The following is a 10,000-nucleotide window of genomic DNA, read 5'->3' as shown; positions in this document are numbered from 1 at the left end:
GCAGGAGGAAAGAGGAGTGATTGGTGAAATGATGTAGTAAAGGGTGTAATAAAAAGAGAAAAAGGTAGCTTATGAGAGGTATTTACAAAGCAGAATATTATAAGAAGAGTAGAGTATATGGAGAGTAAAAGAAAGGTGAAGAGAGTGTTGAGAGTGTGCAAAAGGAGAGCGGATTATTGAGTGGGAGAGGCACTGTCAAAAGATTTTAATGAAAATAAGAAAAAATTAGGAGTTAAACAAGTTAAGAAAGCTTAGAGAACGAATGGATTTGTCAGTTAAAAACAGAGTAGGGGAGTTAGTAGATGGGGAGATGGAGATTTTGGGTAGATGGCGAGAATATTTTGAGGAACTTTTAAATGTCGACGAAGAAAGGGAGGCGGTAATTTCATGCACTGGCCAGGGAGGTATACCATCTTTTAGGAGTGAAGAAGAGCAGGATGTGAGTGTGGGGGAGGTGCGTGAGGCATTACGTAGAATAAAAGGGGGTAAAGCAGCTGGAACTGACGGGATCATGACAGAAATGTTAAAAGTAGGGAGGAACAGTGTTGGAGTGGTTTGTATTTTTGTTTATTAAATGTATGAAGGAGGGGACGGTACCTAGGGATTGACGGAGAGTGTGAATAGTCCCTTTACATTAAGGGAAGGGGGACAAAAGAGATTGTAAAAATTATAGAAGAATAAGTTTATTGAGTATACCAGGAAAAGTGTACGGTAGGGTTATTATTGGAAGAATTAGAGGTAAGACAGAATGTAGAACTGCGGATGAGCAAGGAGGTTTTAGAGTGGGTAGGGGATGTGTAGATCAAGTGTTTACATTGAAGCATATATGTGAGCCGTATTTAGATAAAGGTAGGGAAGTTTTTATTGCATTTATGGATTTAGAAAAGGCATATGATAGAGTGGATAGGGGAGCAATATGGTAGATGTTGCAAGTATATGAAATAGGTGGTAAGTTATTAAATGCTATAAAGAATTTTTGTGAGGATAGTGAGGCTCAGGTTAGGGTGTGTAGAAGAGAGGGAGATTACTTCCCGGTAAAAATAGGTCTTAGACAGGGATGTGTGATGTCCCCATGGCTGTTTAACATATTTATAGATGGGGTTGTAAAAGAAGTAAATGCTAGGGTGTTCGGGAGAGGGGTGGGATTAAATTATGGGGAATTAAATACAAAATGGGAAGTGACACAATTACTTTTTGCTGATGATACTGTGCTTATGGGAGATTCTAAAGAAAAATTGCAAAGGTTAGTGGATGAGTTTGGGAGTGTGTGTATAGGTAGAAAGATAAAAGTGAACATAGAAAAGAGTAAAGTGATGAGGGTATCAAAAGATTTAGATAAAGAAAAATTGGTTATCAAATTGGGGAGGAGGAGTATGGAAGAAGTGAATGTTTTCAGATATTTGGGAGTTGACGTGTCAGCGGATGATTTTATGAAGGATGAGGTTAATCATAGAATTGATGAAGGAAAAAATGTGAGTGGTGCATTGAGGTAATTGTGGAGACAAAAAACGTTATCTATGGAGGCAAAGAAGGGAATGTATGAAAGTATAGTAGTACCAACACTCTTATATGGGTGTGAAACTTGGGTTGTAAATGCTATAGCGAGGAGGCGGTTGGAGGCAGTGGAGATGTCCTGTCTAAGGGCAATGTGTGGTGTAAATATTATGCAGAAAATTGGGAGTATGGAAATTAGGAGGTGTGGAGTTAATAACAGTATTAGTCAGGGGGCTGAAGAGGGGTTGTTGAGGTGGTTTGGTCATTTAGAGAGAATGGATCAAAGAAGAATGACATGGAGAGCGTATAAATCTGTAGGGGAAGGAAGGTGGGGTAGGTGTCGTCCTCGAAAAGGTTGGAGGGATGGAGTAAAGGAGGTGTTGTGGGCGAGGGGCTTGGACTTTCAGCAAGCGTGCGTGAGCGTGTTAGATAGGAGTGAATGGAGACGAATGATATTTGGGACCTGACGATCTGTTGGAGTGTGAGCAGGGTAATATTTAGTGAAGGGATTCAGGGAAACCGGTTATTTTATATAACCGGACTTGAGTCCTGGAAATGGGAAGTACAATGCCTGCACTCTAAAGGAGGGATTTGAGATATTGGCAATTTGGAGGGATATATTGTGTATTTTTATTCGTATATACTTCTAAACACTTGTGTTCTGGGAACCTCTGCAAAAACAGTGATTATGTGTGAGTGAGGTGAAAGTGTTGATGAAAGTATTTTCTTTTTTGGGGATTTGCTTTCTTTTTGGGTCACCATGCCTCGGTGGGAGACGGCCGACTTGTTAATATATATATATATATATATATATATATATATATATATATATATATATATATATATATATATATATATATATATATATATATACAGATGGGGTCCACCTCTGGTGTAAATTATATATATATATATATATATATATATATATATATATATATATATATATATATATATATAATTATATATATATATATATATATATATATATATATATATATATATATATATATTTATATATATATATATATATATATATATATATATATATATATATATATATATATATATATATATATATATATATATATATATATATATATATATATATATAGTATCAGCTGATTTTAGGCTCTTTTGACCATTTGGTGTTTTTCAGGTCAGTATTGTGGTGAAAATTCAATTTGCGACATTCTAGTCTTTGGAAAAGGTTGCAGGATATAGTTCACTTGTATTCTTTTTAATCCAATACCCTGCAGGGAGAAAAACATGACTGCACAGTTCTCAAAAATCCTTATTCCACTACGTATATGTGTCTACTCCAGTGCTCCCGCTGATGGTTTATTCTTTATATTAACTCTTGTTTTGAAAATTTATCCTTCTAAATAAAGGGAGAATGAATTACAAAAGAAAACTAATGTGATTAAATGCATCACATCCATATTGGTATTTTGTATTAAATTATGATGGTAGACAGTACCAATGGTAGACATTGCCGAAATTTTTCAATTAGATAACTGGTTTGTGCAGTCGAATATATAATATATATATATATATATATATATATATATATATATATATATATATATATATATATATATATATATATATATATATATATATATATATATATATATGAGATAACAGGGATATCTTGCTACTCCTACTTACACTTTGGTCACACTTCATAGACACGCACATGCATATATATATATATACATACATCTAGGTTTTTCTCCTTTTTCTAAATAGCTCTTGTTCTTTTTATTTCTTCTATTGTCCATGGGGAAGTGGAAAAGAATCTTTCCTCCGTAAGCCATGCGTGTCGTATGAGGCGACTAAAATGCCGGGAGCAATGGGCTAGTAACCCCTTCTCCTGTATACAATTACTAAAAAAGAGAAGAAGAAAAACTTTATAAAACTGGGTTGCTTAAATGTGCGTGGATGTAGTGCGGATGACAAGAAACAGATGATTGCTGATGTTATGAATGAAAAGAAGTTGGATGTCCTGGCCCTAAGCGAAACAAAGCTGAAGGGGGTAGGAGAGTTTCAGTGGGGGGAAATAAATGGGATTAAATCTGGAGTATCTGAGAGAGTTAGAGCAAAGGAAGGGGTAGCAGTAATGTTAAATGATCAGTTATGGAAGGAGAAAAGAGAATATGAATGTGTAAATTCAAGAATTATGTGGATTAAAGTAAAGGTTGGATGCGAGAAGTGGGTCATAATAAGCGTGTATGCACCTGGAGAAGAGAGGAATGCAGAGGAGAGAGAGAGATTTTGGGAGATGTTAAGTGAATGTATAGGAGCCTTTGAACCAAGTGAGAGAGTAATTGTGGTAGGGGACTTGAATGCTAAAGTAGGAGAAACTTTTAGAGAGGGTGTGGTAGGTAAGTTTGGGGTGCCAGGTGTAAATGATAATGGGAGCCCTTTGATTGAACTTTGTATAGAAAGGGGTTTAGTTATAGGTAATACATATTTTAAGAAAAAGAGGATAAATAAGTATACACGATATGATGTAGGGCGAAATGACAGTAGTTTGTTGGATTATGTATTGGTAGATAAAAGACTGTTGAGTAGACTTCAGGATGTACATGTTTATAGAGGGGCCACAGATATATCAGATCACTTTCTAGTTGTAGCTACACTGAGAGTAAAAGGTAGATGGGATACAAGGAGAATAGAAGCATCAGGGAAGAGAGAGGTAAAGGTTTATAAACTAAAAGAGGAGGCAGTTAGGGTAAGATATAAACAGCTATTGGAGGAAGATGGGCTAATGAGAGCATAGGCAATGGGGTCGAAGAGGTATGGGGTAGGTTTAAAAATGTAGTGTTAGAGTGTTCAGCAGAAGTTTGTGGTTACAGGAAAGTGGGTGCAGGAGGGAAGAGGAGCGATTGGTGGAATGATGATGTAAAGAGAGTAGTAAGGGAGAAAAAGTTAGCATATGAGAAGTTTTTACAAAGTAGAAGTGATGCAAGGAGGGAAGAGTATATGGAGAAAAAGAGAGAAGTTAAGAGAGTGGTGAAGCAATGTAAAAAGAGAGCAAATGAGAGAGTGGGTGAGATGTTATCAACAAATTTTGTTGAAAATAAGAAAAAGTTTTGGAGTGAGATTAACAAGTTAAGAAAGCCTAGAGAACAAATGGATTTGTCAGTTAAAAATAGGAGAGGAGAGTTATTAAATGGAGAGTTAGAGGTATTGGGAAGATGGAAGGAATATTTTGAGGAATTGTTAAATGTTGATGAAGATAGGGAAGCTGTGATTTCGTGTATAGGGCAAGGAGGAATAACATCTTGTAGGAGTGAGGAAGAGTCAGTTGTGAGTGTGGGGGAAGTTCGTGAGGCAGTAGGTAAAATGAAAGGGGGTAAGGCAGCCGGGATTGATGGGATAAAGATAGAAATGTTAAAAGCAGGTGGGGATATAGTTTTGGAGTGGTTGGTGCAATTATTTAATAAATGTATGGAAGAGGGTAAGGTACCTAGGGATTGGCAGAGAGCATGCATAGTTCCTTTGTATAAAGGCAAAGGGGATAAAAGAGAGTGCAAAAATTATAGGGGGATAAGTCTGTTGAGTGTACCTGGTAAAGTGTATGGTAGAGTTATAATTGAAAGAATTAAGAGTAAGACGGAGAATAGGATAGCAGATGAACAAGGAGGCTTTAGGAAAGGTAGGGGGTGTGTGGACCAGGTGTTTACAGTGAAACATATAAGTGAACAGTATTTAGATAAGGCTAAAGAGGTCTTTGTGGCATTTATGGATTTGGAAAAGGCGTATGACAGGGTGGATAGGGGGGCAATGTGGCAGATGTTGCAAGTGTATGGTGTAGGAGGTAGGTTACTGAAAGCAGTGAAGAGTTTTTACGAGGATAGTGAGGCTCAAGTTAGAGTATGTAGGAAAGAGGGGAATTTTTTCCCAGTAAAAGTAGGCCTTAGACAAGGATGTGTGATGTCACCGTGGTTGTTTAATATATTTATAGATGGGGTTGTAAGAGAAGTAAATGCGAGGGTCTTGGCAAGAGGCGTGGAGTTAAAAGATAAAGAATCACACACAAAGTGGGAGTTGTCACAGCTGCTCTTTGCTGATGACACTGTGCTCTTGGGAGATTCTGAAGAGAAGTTGCAGAGATTGGTGGATGAATTTGGTAGGGTGTGCAAAAGAAGAAAATTAAAGGTGAATACAGGAAAGAGTAAGGTTATGAGGATAACAAAAAGATTAGGTGATGAAAGATTGAATATCAGATTGGAGGGAGAGAGTATGGAGGAGGTGAACGTATTCAGATATTTGGGAGTGGACGTGTCAGCGGATGGGTCTATGAAAGATGAGGTGAATCATAGAATTGATGAGGGAAAAAGAGTGAGTGGTGCACTTAGGAGTCTGTGGAGACAAAGAACTTTGTCCTTGGAGGCAAAGAGGGGAATGTATGAGAGTATAGTTTTACCAACGCTCTTATATGGGTGTGAAGCGTGGGTGATGAATGTTGCAGCGAGGAGAAGGCTGGAGGCAGTGGAGATGTCATGTCTGAGGGCAATGTGTGGTGTGAATATAATGCAGAGAATTCGTAGTTTGGAAGTTAGGAGGAGGTGCGGGATTACCAAAACTGTTGTCCAGAGGGCTGAGGAAGGGTTGTTGAGGTGGTTCGGACATGTAGAGAGAATGGAGCGAAACAGAATGACTTCAAGAGTGTATCAGTCTGTAGTGGAAGGAAGGCGGGGTAGGGGTCGGCCTAGGAAGGGTTGGAGGGAGGGGGTAAAGGAGGTTTTGTGTGCGAGGGGCTTGGACTTCCAGCAGGCATGCGTGAGCGTGTTTGATAGGAGTGAATGGAGACAAATGGTTTTTAATACTTGACGTGCTGTTGGAGTGTGAGCAAAGTAACATTTATGAAGGGATTCAGGGAAACCGGCAGGCCGGACTTGAGTCCTGGAGATGGGAAGTACAGTGCCTGCACTCTGAAGGAGGGGTGTTAATGTTGCAGTTTAAAAACTGTAGTGTAAAGCACCCTTCTGGCAAGACAGTGATGGAGTGAATGATGGTGAAAGTTTTTCTTTTTCGGGCCACCCTGCCTTGGTGGGAATCGGCCGGTGTGATAATAAAAAAATAAAAATATATATATATATATACATATACATATATATACATATATATAATATATATATACATATACATATATATATATATATATATATATGTCGTGCCGAATAGGCAGAACTTGCCATCGTGCCATATAGGACAAGTGAAAATTTGTGTATGCAATAATTTCGCCAAAACCATTCTGAACCTAACGAAAAAATTATATTTGATTGTGTTTGTTTAGTACTAAATTATTGTAAACGTATTTAAAATATATTTAGTTGGGTTTGGCTAAAATAAATTGCTCTTGTTATAATAAGATTAGGTAAGTTTTCTAAGATTCTTTTGGTGTAAAATTAAAATTTTTTACATTAACATTAATGAAAAAAATATATCTTTAAACGTATAAGAGAAAATTTTAGAAAGGACTTAATTTTAAATGAGTTCTTGCTAATTGACCAGTTTTACATATTCGGCACGACATATATATATATATATATATATATATATATATATATATATATATATATATATATATATATATATATATATATATATATATATATATATATATATACATATATTTATATATATATATATATATATATATATATATATATATATATATATATATATATATATATATATATATATATATATATATATATATATATATATATATATATATGTCGTGCCGAATAGGCAGAACTTGCGATCTTGGCTTAAATAGCAACGTTCATCTTGCCATACAGGACAAGCGAAAATTTGTTTATGCAATAGTTTCGCCAAAATCATTCTGAACCTAACGAAAAAAATATATTTCACTGTGTTTCTTTAGTATTAAATTATTGTAAACAAATATAAAATATATTTAGTTGGGTTAGTTTAAAATAAATTGTTCTTGTTATAATAAGGTTAGGAAAGCTTTCTAAGATTCTTTTGATGCAAAATTATAAATCTTTACATTAACATTAATGAAAAAAATTTATCTTTAAACGTATAAGAGAAAATTTTCGAAAGGACTTAATTTTAAATGAGTTCTTGCTAACTGACCAGTTTTACATATTCGGCACAACATTTATATATATATATATATATATATATATATATATATATATATATATATATATATATATATATATATATATATATATATATATATATATATATATATATATGTATATATATATATATATATATATATATATATATATATATATATATATATATATATATATATATATATATATTATGTCGTGCCGAATAGGCAGAACTTGCGACCTTGGCTTAAATAGCAACGCTCATCTTGCCATATAGGACAAGTGAAAATTTGTGTATGCAATAATTTAGCCAAAATCATTCCGAACCTAACGAAAAAAAAATATTTCACTGTGTTTGTTTAGTATTAAATTACTGTAAACAAATCTAAAATATATTTAGTTGGGTTAAGCTAAAATAAATTGTTCTTGTTATAATAAAGTTAGGTAAGTTTTCTAAGATTCTTTTGGTGCAAAATTAAAAGTTTTTACATTAACATTAATGAAAAAATATATCTTTGAACGTATAAGAGAAAATTTTAGAAAGTACTTAATTTTAAATGAGTTCTTGCTAATTGACCAGTTTTACATATTCGGCACGACATATATATATATATATATATATATATATATATATATATATATATATATATATATATATATATATATATATATATATATATATATATATATATATATATATATATATATATATATATATATATATATATATATATATATTTGTAGATGAATGGTTCAGAGAACCGACATGTTGATAAATTAGACACATGTGCAACTCTTGGGTTGCACATATGTCTAATTTATCAACATATATATATATATATATATATATATATATATATATATATATATATATATATATATATATATATATATATATATATATATATATATATATATATATTTATATATATATATATATATATATATATATATATATATATATATATATATGTATATATATATTTTTATATATTATTTATATATATATATATATTTTATATATATATATATATATATATATATATATATATATATATATATATATATATATATATATATATATATATATGTCGTGCCGAATAGGCAGAACTTGCGATTTTGGCTTAAATAGCAACGCTCATCTTGCCATATAGGAGAAGCGAAAATTTGTGTATGCAATAATTTCGCCAAAATCATTCTGAACCTAACGAAAAAAATATATTTCACTGTGTTTGTTTAGTATTAAATTATTGTAAACAAATTTAAAATATATTTAGTTGGGTTAGGCTAAAATAAATTATTCTTGTTATAATAAGGTTAGGTAAGTTTTCTAAGATTCTTTTGGAGCAAAATTAAAAATGTTTACGTTAACATTAATAAAAAAAACATATCTTTAAACGTATAAGAGAAATTTTTAGAAAGAACTTAATTTTAAATGAGTTCTTGCTAATTGACCAGTTTTACATATTCGGCACGACATATATATATATATATATATATATATATATATATATATATATATATATATATATATATATATATATATATATATATATATATATGTCGTGCCGAATAGGCAGAACTTGCGATCTTGGCTTAAATAGCAACGCTCATTTTGCCATATAGTACAAGTGAAAATTTGTGTATGCAATAATTTCGCCAAAATCATTCTGAACCTAACGAAAAAAGTATATTTCACTGTGTTTGTTTAGTATTAAATTATAGTAAACAAATCTAAAATATATTTAGTTGGGTTAGGCTAAAATAAATTGTTCTTGTTATAATAAGGTTAGGTAAGTTTTCTAAGTTCCTTTTGGTGCAAAATTAAAATTTTTTACACCAACATTAATGAAAAAAATATATCTTTAAACGTATAAGAGAAAATTTTAGAAAGGACTTAATTTTAAATGAGTTCTTGCTAATTGACCAGTTTTACATATTCGGCACGACATATATACATATATATATACATATATACATATATATACACACATATATATATACATATATATACACATATATATACATATATATACACATATATATATACATATATATACACATATATATATACATATACACATATATATATATATATATATATATATATATATATATAAAGAAAAATTGGATATCAAATTGGGGAGGAGGAGTATGGAAGAAGTGAATGTTTTCAGAAACTTGGGAGTTGACGTGTCGGCGGATGGATTTTTGAAGGATGAGGTTAATCATAGAATTGATGAGGGAAAAAAGGTGAGTGGTGCGTTGAGGTATATGTGGAGTCAAAAAACGTTATCTATGGAGGCAAAGAAGGGAATGTATGAAAGTATAGTAGTACCAACACTCTTATATGGATGTGAAGCTTGGGTGGTAAATGCAGCAGCGAGGAGACGGTTGGAGGC

This window comes from Cherax quadricarinatus, chromosome 71 (assembly GCF_038502225.1).
Source record: "Cherax quadricarinatus isolate ZL_2023a chromosome 71, ASM3850222v1, whole genome shotgun sequence".
Classification (NCBI taxonomy): domain Eukaryota; kingdom Metazoa; phylum Arthropoda; class Malacostraca; order Decapoda; family Parastacidae; genus Cherax; species Cherax quadricarinatus.
This window is presented reverse-complemented; position numbering follows the sequence as displayed.